This window comes from Vicugna pacos, chromosome 9, assembly GCF_048564905.1.
Source record: "Vicugna pacos chromosome 9, VicPac4, whole genome shotgun sequence".
NCBI classification, from domain to species: Eukaryota; Metazoa; Chordata; class Mammalia; order Artiodactyla; family Camelidae; genus Vicugna; species Vicugna pacos.
The window spans coordinates 6,276,413-6,286,593 of record NC_132995.1 but is presented as its reverse complement, the minus strand read 5'-3'; the positions used below and the strand labels follow the sequence as shown (position 1 = coordinate 6,286,593).

Sequence of the window (10,181 nt, the reverse complement as noted above, 5' to 3'; positions counted from 1 at the left end):
AAGTGCAAAGGCCCTGAGGCAGGAGTGGACATGGTGTGTGTGAGGATCAGCAAGGAGGCCAGTGTGTCTAGGATGGAGTGAGCAAGCGGGAGAGGGTGGGAGGTGAAGCAGAGAGTGAACTGGGATCAGGTCATACAGGACCTGTGGATAGGTCATGCTGGTATCTTTTGGTGGGACAAGCTAAAGGCAGAAACCCAAAGAGGGGGTCAGAGACCAGAGGGATGGGGACAGATTTATTCTCTGAGCCAGGGAGTCCCTGGAGGGTCCTGAGAGAAGATGGATGCCAGCTGACTTAGTTTTTTGTTTTGTTTTTTTGAGGAGAGGTAATTAGGTTTATTTATTTATTTAATTTTTTAAAAAAGGATTGAACCCAGGACTTCGTGCATGCTGAGCACTCACTCTAGCACTGAGTTGTACCCTCCCCACCCACCTGATGCCAGTTGCCTTGGGTTACGCAGCAGTCCCTGCTGCTGAGTCGGCGCAGGGGCCAAAGTCCAGCAGGACAGTACAGGCATTCAGGTGAGAAAGCAATACCTCACGTATGCCTTCTGCAGCCCCATGACACCCACTGGTTAAATTCACCTTGATGGTTGGACATGCCTTATGGTTCTGTCCTGGCAGTTCCACTCCTGGTAGCTCCCTGAACAGAAATGTAAGAATCAGATCACCAACATAAGGTTCATGGTTGCTTTATTTATGATAGCCCCAAACTGGAAACAACCCATGTGCTCAGCCACGGGAGGGCGGGTAAATGCACTGTGGAGACTTCCCCCCGCAGGGAGGATGCAGAGCAATGGGCAAGATTGATCTCAAGGCTCCTGGCGGCAGGGAGAAATCTCACAAACCTTGTATCAAGCAAAAGAAACCAGATGCAAATGAGCATGCACCACGTGATTCCATGTATAGGAATTTCAAGCACAGACAAAGGTAACCTAGGGATTAGAAGCCAAGATAGTGCTTCCCCTTGGTGGGGAGGACTGGATTGGGTCCAAGGGGGTGTCTAGGGAGCTAAGCTTGATCTGGGTACTGCTTCCCCAGGGGTGTTCAGTCTGTAAAAATTCATCCAGCTGTCCATGCATCATGTGTGCCCTTTTATAGATTTCCATTCAGAGTTTGCTTTCCAAAAGTCCCCCTGATAAAGATGTGGTATAGATATAGATATAGATGTAGATATAGATATAGATATAGATATACACATAATGGGATATTACTGAGCCATAAAAAGAATGAAATAATATCATTTGCAGCAACATGGATGGACCTAGAGATGATCAGATTAAGTGAAGTAAGTCAGACAAAGACAAATATCATATGATATCACTTACATGTGGAATCTTTAAAAATGATATAAATCTTATTTCCAAACCAAAAATAGACTCACAGACATAGAACACAAACTATGGTTACCAAAGAAGAAAGGGCAGGGGGAGGGATAAATTAGGGGTTTGGGATTAGCAGATACACACTACTATATATAAAAATAGATGAACAACAAGGACCTCCTGTACAGCGCAAGGAACTATAATCAATTTCTTGTAATAACATATCATGCAGAAGAATCTAGAAAGGAAAAATAGATATGTATATATGTGTATAACTGAATCACTCTGCTGTACACATGAAACTAACATTGTAAATCAACTACCCTTGAATTAAAAAAAATTCCCTTGGTCTTTAGCACAGTGAAACTATTCCGTCTGATACTGTACTAGTGGATAGATGTCATTATATATTCGTCAAAATCCATAGAGTGTACCACACCAAGAGTGAACTCAAATACATGAGTGCACTGTAGCTAGTAAGAATATCATATTGATTTACCAATGATAACAAGGTATCACACTAATGCAAAATGTTAATAGTAAGGAAAGCTGGGTTATATAATGGAATTCTCTACTTTCCTCTCATTTTGTCATAGGCAAGAACCTAGTGTATTTCATTACAAGTTTATCACTAAAGGGATGTTGCCTGTAAGTTTAAATTATACATAATGTCCCATCTCTGGGAACCCTGCCTCCCAGGTAGTGAGTGTTAAGCTAAAACACCTTTGTTTAGCTCACAGGAATCATCCTGACCAGTCTCACCTGTGAATGGCTGCAGGAAGGACGAAATTAACACATCCCCTCTGGACTCTGGCCGGAACCAGGACTTTCCCCATCTCCCGTTTTAGTATAAAAGAAGCTTCGACTTTAACTTGGGGAAGGTGGTTACTTGAGGGCACTAGCCCATCGTCTTCTTGGTCTGCTGGCTTTCTGAATAAAGTTGCTGTGCCTTGCCCCAACACCTCATCTCTCGATTTATTGGCCTGTCGGGCTACGTGCAGTACGAACTTGGACTTGGTAACGAATTTTGCAAAGCCAGCCCAGAGGCTTGGGGCTCACGGCCAGCTGGCCCCTGTTGGGGAATTTTTGGGTAAGGCCCTAGCAGCTGCCAGGACCACTTGTTCTGAGGATCTTCCCTTCAGATTTCCCCAAAGCAGCACTGGGTGCCCCAGCGCTTGGCAGTTGAAGCAAGAAACTGACATCTGGGAGTTAAGCAGCTCCCTATAGTAGGGTAAGTTGCTCCGGTGTGTACAGCCGGAAACTCTTTTTTCCTCCATTTGGGGCTTTTTTTTCCCTCCAAAATAAGCCAATTTGTTTTGTATTTGAGTGGGGTATCCTGTTGGAGAGAGGAAATGATTGCTGGACCCGATTTGTGAACCGGTTCATTTATTTCTTTGGATGCTGGCGTCTTTGTGCGGCCTTTGTGTTTTGTCTTGTATTTCTGTCTTTAAAGATTGGAGAATGTTTCGACTATTCTTAAAAGAAAGTCCTCTGAGGCGCATTTTGGATAAGCGATCTAATTATAGCTCTGAACCCATGACTGAAAGGAAGATACTTTATTGTAACAATGTGTGGCCTAAGTACCTGCTGGGATCACCACAAGGGGTTTAGGCAGGGTAATCTTGGGACCCTGTGCAGCACGTACTGTCACTCTTGCTGTATTAATTATGTCGTTTTTGGTCTCCTGGATTGCTGGTTTGGATCCAACAGTGCTCCAAGGATTCACATTGCATGAGGGTTGAGTTGATGGTTCTTATGACATGTAAAATCCAGAGACCAAACATGAGGGTTTCTTTAGGGGTTTCTGTGTGTTCTTTGGGATTTTCATTTCATTTTGTTTTGGTACAATTTCTCCATTTATAAACTGAGGTCAAAGGGAGGAAGGGATAGTCCCAGGGGAGAAAGAAAGATTTCACTAAAAATAACCAAAAGCTCCACCCCAGAGTTCAGCCCGGTTGGTTGATGCCAAGACAGAAAGGCATTTGTACGATTACATCAGGTGGGAGAAAGTCAGGGAGTCGTCACCTTACGGTACTAGAAACCCAGGTAAAATCTGTCATACAGGAAGAAAAGAAGGGGAACGAGGGTGAGGATAGGTTGCTCCGACTTTAGATCAAGCTGGCCGTCCCAGCTGCTGCAGGCGTTATGCTCGTATCTACACCCTGTCCATCGCCTCTCTTTCTGGTTCCAGATACTGGGACTCCTGACACTGTGGTCGGACTGGCTCCGCCTCCTTATAGGGATCAATGAGAAAATCCTGTGTTACTTCCCCGGGCACAGGGACCTGGTCAAGTACCACCATCCAAGACCCAGTCCTCGGGCAGGACAATTTCCTTTCTGTTCTTATCTGGTTATCCTGTAGGGGGCCTAAGTGCACACGGCAGCCCGCTGGCTTTGTATGGCTGCATAGTCCTTTCCTCCGCCTCAGGCTTGTTTAATTGGCAACCCTCATTACCAGGACGATCGTCTAGATACACGGCACATGATCCCTGAGAAGGCCAGGGAAGATGCGTACCAGCTCCATCTCACGGACCAAAGTGGGACGCCTGAAGCCCGCTAGGGCTGTACCCACAGTTGAACCAAACTGGGACCCCAGTGAGGGAGGAATGCCCTTCTGAGAGCACTACCGGAAGTGCGTCCGGGCAGGGCTTTGGAAAGGGGACCCAGAGCAAAAGCATTTGAGCAAAATCCAAGAAGTTCAGCAAAAACATGAAGAAATTTGAAAAGCACTTTTGAATTTTTGGAAAGCATTGATCAGGCCTACAGACATTATACTGATGCAGATCCCGAGGCCCCTGAAAACACTAGTATGGTAAATTTGACCTTTTGGGTGGGCAAAGCGACTCAGATATCAGGAAACAGTTGCAAAATAGATGGCGCATTTGGAATAAACCCTTCTCCACTGGTAGATGTTGCTTTTAAAGTGTTCAACAGCAGGGAATAATCACAGAAGAAAAAAGACACGCTGGGTGAGGATATAGCTCAAGTGGTAGAGCCCACGCTTATCACCCACGAGGTCCAGGGTTCAATCCCTAGTACCTCTATTTTTAAAAAATTATCAAGAAAAGAAAGAAGATGCATCTTTATCCATTCATCTATTGATGTGCACTTAGGATGCTCCCATATTTGGTGATTATACATAATGTTGCTTTTAATAGTGGGATGTATGTATCTTTTTGAATTAATGTTTCTGTTTTTTTCAGATATACGCCTAGGAGTGGAACTGCTGGGCCATATGGTGGTTCTATTTTTAGGTTTTTGAGAAACCTCCATATTGTTTTCCATGGTGGCTGCACCAATTTACATCCCCACCAACAGTGTACAAGGGTTTCCTTCACATCCTTTCCAACATTTGTTATTTGTGTTCTTTTTGATGGTGGCCATTCTGACAGGTGTGAGATGGTGTCTCCTTGTGATTCTGATTTGCATTTCCCTGATATTAGTGATGTTGAGCAACTTTTCATGTTCCTGTTGGCCGTCTACATTTCCTCTTTTGGAAAAATGTCTGTGCGGTTCTTCTGCCCATATTTTAAATGGGTTTGTTGGTTGCTTGCTTTTTATTGAAGTACAGTTGATTTAAAATGTTGTATTAGTTTCTGGTGTACAACTTGGATGGACTTGGAGGGCATTATGCTAAGTGAAATAAGTCAGAGAAAGACAAATACTGTAAGATATCACTTACATGTGGAATCTAAAACATACACAACAAACTAGTGAATATAACAGAAAAGAAACAGACTCACAGAAGTAGAGAAGGAACTGGTGGTTACCATTGGGGAAGAGGGAGGGGCAAGATGGAGGTGGAGGATTAAGAGGTTCAAACAGTCAGGCATAAAATAAGCTACAAGGATGTATTGTACTACATGGGGAATATAGCTAATATTTTATAATAAATACAAATGGAATATAATCTTTAAAAATTTTGTGAATCACTATATTGTATACCTGTAACATACAGTATTGTACATCAACTATACTTCAATTTAAAAATATGATATTGTAAAATAAAATACATACATTTAAAAATGGTATTAAAAAAAGAAGATGAAAATGAAACGACACTTTTCTGGCATCTGGTGTGGAGGAAGAGAAAAAGATTGCCCCAGGTTAAAACGTAAGGAAAACAATAAAAGACAAAGCAATGAGACAATAAATAAATTTAAAAATATATAAATAAGAGACAAAACAATGAGAGCCTCGCCTGTGGTAGAAAGAGAGGAACATCCTGGTGCCCAATTCAAATTTCCCCACAGGAGCCCTGGGGGAAAATTGACAATGACAAATAAACTTTACTCAAATGCCTCAAGGTGCAGGAAATTTCAGATACCTGCTAGCATTCCTGGACACTTTCTCAGGATGGGTGGAGGCATATCCCACCCCGAAAGAAAAAGGTCTCCGAAGTGGTGAAAGCACTCCTTCAGGAAATTATTCCCCAATTTAGACTGCCTAACGCTCTTCAAAGTGACAGTGGGTCTGTTTTTGTCTCCAGTAAAACCAGAGATCTAAAGCACTGCAAGTTAATTGAAAATGATCCTCAACCTGGAGACCACAATCAATCACGGTCAACAGGAAAAAACAAGAAAATAAATCATATGTTAAAAAGAAGAATTGCTGTGTTCGTGTCAGCAGCACATATGGTAAAATTGGAATGATACAGAGAAGATGAGCATGGCCTCTGTGCAAGGATGGCACGCAAATTTGGGAAGCATTGCATTACAAAAAAAAAAAGGAGGAGGGGGTTTAGAATGCGTGAGGTCCTGGGTTCAATCCCCAGTACCTCCTCCAAAAAAAAAATGAAACCTAATTAACTCCCTCTCCCCTCAAAAAGAAAAGAAAAAAGGAGTATTGCTAAAATATGTCAAGAGACTAACTTGGGTTAAATTGCAAGTTGCCCTGCTACAGATTAGAGTGGTTCCCCAGAAGCAGGCTTAAATTAAATGGCAATTGCCAATGATGTTAAAAATTTGCACACCACAGTAATTTCTGTTTTGAGTTTGCCTCCAACAGGTCTGCCTATTCAACTGAAGTAGCCTTATATCCTTTCTGACCTGGAGACCAAGTCCTCCTTAAAAACTTGGAGAGAACAAGGAACTGAACATCAGCTGATTGCAATGTGGACAGGACCATGCACTCATCTTGTCAAGCCAGCTGGGGTGAAGCCATGGATTCATCACAGTTGGATTAAAGCAGCACCACCATCATCAGAAAATGACCCAACTCCTGAAAGGCCTGGGGAACAATGGGTTTGTGAACCCTTAGAAGACACAAGATTGCTCTTAAAAATAATAAGTAGAGGGGGAAAATTATAACTACTTTAAAAATTTTTTCTGTTTCAACTTCTTGCTTCTAGAATATAAAATACAATTATTTTTCTATATCAACCTTGTATCCTGTGAACTTGCTAAATTTATGTATTAGTACTATAATTTCTATTCTATTCTTTATTATTGTTTTGTTTCTCCACTAAAGTTTTTGTCTTTTTATTTGTTATAAGCATACTCTTAGGCTCTTGAGTGTGGTTACAATAGCTATTTTTAAAACTTCTTATTTCTAACATATGGGTCACTTCAGGGTTGGTTTCAGTTAACTTACTGCCTTTTCTCTTGAGAATGGGTCACACTTTCCTATTTGTTTGTATTTTGAGTAATTTCAGGTGGTATCCTGGACACACTGCAGAAAATCTGGAGTCTTATGTTTCTCTGAAGTGTATTATTTTTTCCTAAGTAACTTATTACCATGGTTGAACTCAAACTGTAATCTCTGCAAATTTTGTCTCTCTTGTGAAACTTGTAGCTCAAACTTTTAGTTCACTTTTTTTAGGTTTAGCTGGGCTTCCTGGAGTGTATCTCATGCAGATGTGATACAGGGTCAGCTGGGTATCTGAGCAGAGTTTATATAAAATATTTGGAGACACCCCCTCCCCCGCCGGATCTCTTTTCCAGAATTTATGTTTCCCTTTCCTGTTGCTGTGGTGCTTTAAGCTAGGAAGACAGTGGTTTTTCCCCTGGTGTTTTAGCTGCCCCTTGGGTCATGAACTAGAATCCACTCCTAGGCTGAAAGTGGTCCAAAGGAGAAATTCACCACTGCTTTCCTTTTTTTCTGAGTGTCGATTCCCCTGCAGGTTCTGCCTGCTTTTGTTCACTTTCCAGTGCCTTTAGGTAATGGTTATCTGTTTTATTCAGAGTTCATAGTTGTAATCTGTGGGAGGGTTGGCATTTTAATCCACGTGGGACGCGAAGTTTTCATTATAACATACTGCCCCCTAGTGGCTGAGGGAGAGAACTGGTTTAGGAAGGAGTAGGACACGTTTGTAGCTCACTTGGAGAGCCTCCGTGTTTGAAAATCTTTTAATCAAAATAATACACACAGCAACAAATTATTTGTACAGAAAAACTTATAATAAAAATTTGCCTAGCCGTTGGTCACTCTTAGTGTCTCTCCCCAGACTTTTTAAAAAATATTTTGCTCATTTTATTTTAAATTTATGGCAATATACTCCTAGGATACAAAATTCTAAATATGTATGATGTTATATACTAAAGAACAAAGTCTTCCTTCCACCAAGGTCGGCTCTTCACAGGCATCCAGGATTTTTATCAGGGAGAATTCACACAGATTTAACCAAATATGTACAACTTATTTTTCTTTTTAATGGACATGATAGCAGATGATATTTTTACCTTTGTTTCTCTTTTTTTATTTTACTTTTTATTGACATGTAGTTGATTTACAATGTTAGTTTCAGGTGTAAGCAAAGCGATTCAATTACACATGTACATACTTTTTTTCAGATTCTTCTGTTATATGTTTTGTTTCTCATAATACATTTGAGTCAGAATTCTCCAATTTTAATTTTTTTAATTATTAATATTTTTATTATGGTAATAATACATTTTGAAAACGATTTTTAGTCCATAAGGAATATCTTCATTTCCTTTTTTTTTCCTTCCCTCCCTCTCTCTTTTTTTCCTTATAGCTGAGTAATATGCTCCTGAATAGATGATTTAACCAATTCTCTACTGATCGACATTTAGGTTATTTCTGGTCTTTTCTTTTACAATCGGTGTTGCACAGAAGGCGCCAGCATATCTGTAATTTATGTAGTTTTCCATGAGTTTAACTACAGATAAATTCCTAGAAGTGGAATTTATGAATTTGGTAGACATTGCAAAATTGCCAAGGACATCTCTTTGTTATGGTTGTGAGTTTAAGGTCATTTTAATGGGAATATAACAGAGGTGTAGACAAGTGTACAACTAAAGTGTTCAGCGAAATGAATTTTCAGACAGCACGCATGCATCTGTAACTAGCACTCAGATCAAGAAAGAGAACAGTATCAGTCCCTAAGAGGACCCAGACATCACCTCCACAAGGGTAACCACTATCCTGATTTTGAAGAGCATAGTTTGCCTATTTATTTAGAGAAGTAGAAACACACTGTGTGCATTCGGACATGATGGGCAGAGCAGTCCTTCCTCTTCACTGCTGTATAGTATTCTACTGGGAATCGTCCACAGGTCATCCATCTTGCTGTTAATAAACCTTTGGGTCATTTCCCAGTGAGGAGCCATTACAAACAGAGCTGCTGTGAACATTCCAGTTCGTTGTTGTTGTTGTTGTTGTTGTTGTTGGTTGAGCCTGTTTGCTTGTCTGTTGGTTGTGGATGTTGAAGTGAGATTGCTCGGACATGGGGCCGGCATAGCTTTAGTATTACTAGATATAACCAAATTGCTTCCCCGGTTTCCATGTTTCCCAGTGTAGTAAAAAAGTTCCAGTGTCTCCACATCCTCGCCAACACTTATCATGAAGAACTTCTGAACTGTTTCTGCTTTTAGTTCTTCTACTGGTGACCCCCCCTCCTCCAGATCAGCAGACGAAATCTTCAAGGCTTCCAAGAGGGGGGTCTCTAATGTCAAATCTTTGATTTTTAAAAAATTGAGTTATAAATTACCTACTAAAAAGTTAGCTCTTTAAAGTGTATAATCCAGTGATTTTTAAATGTACAAGGTTGTACATCCATCACCACTAATTCCAGTACATTTTCGTCACCCCAACAGCAAATCAGTACTTTAGTCACTCCCCAATTCCCTCTTCCCAGCCCCACCACAGTCAAGGTACAGAATCAATCCATTGCCCCTCCCCAAATTCTCGTTACACCCCTCGTAGTCAATTCCTCCCCCTTCCCTGGCAACCAAGGATTTGCTCCCTGTGTGTAGTTTCCCCTTTCCAGAATAAGTCTCCTCACTTAAAAATTTCAACAATTTCAACTGCCTTAATTTGCATTGTGGGTCCATTGAGGCTGAAGCCACCAGTGGGCACACCCCACCCAGGACAAACTCCACCACGTCCATTTCTTGCTTTAAACTTTAGGCCAGTATCTAGGGAACCTCTGTGGAGAAAAGACAAGATATGTTTCCACTTCCGGTCCCTCCCTTCTGGTGCAGCTTCAGCTGTGGTATGACTTTTGCTTCCTCTCATTACCTTTGAAATCTTAAAGGAAACTTCTCTCTTAGCACAAGGACCGACATACACCCCACCCCTCCCTGTAAAGAGTGTCTCAGGGGGCCTGTGAATTTAAGAGTGGGCTTTTGGCTCCTTGTGGAAATACAGGTGCAAGACTAGAAATCCTCGAAGTCTTTATCTGGGGTCGGGGGTGGTCTCTATCACACATGAACAGGATCGGAGTCCTTGTGTGGAGGGGGTGGAAGGACTTGGGGTGGTTGAGGAATCTTGGGAGAAGAGGATCAAGATTAAGGGTCTCTAGGGAAGGAGGAGTGATCTGAATCGTTCTGGGTATAAAGGGATGGGGTGGGAGCTTGCTAAGGTTGGTGTGGAGGTGGGCAGTGTGGCAAACCTAGG

General features: G+C 41.6%; 1 non-coding gene across 1 annotated transcript; it reads left to right on the top strand.

Moving 5' to 3' along the window:
* Positions 1-5,935: 5,935 nt before the first annotated feature.
* Positions 5,936-6,042, top strand: LOC116282296 (U6 spliceosomal RNA). Its single transcript, XR_004191792.1, has one exon. It is a non-coding gene; the product is annotated as a U6 spliceosomal RNA (small nuclear RNA).
* The last annotated feature ends 4,139 nt before the right edge of the window (positions 6,043-10,181 follow it).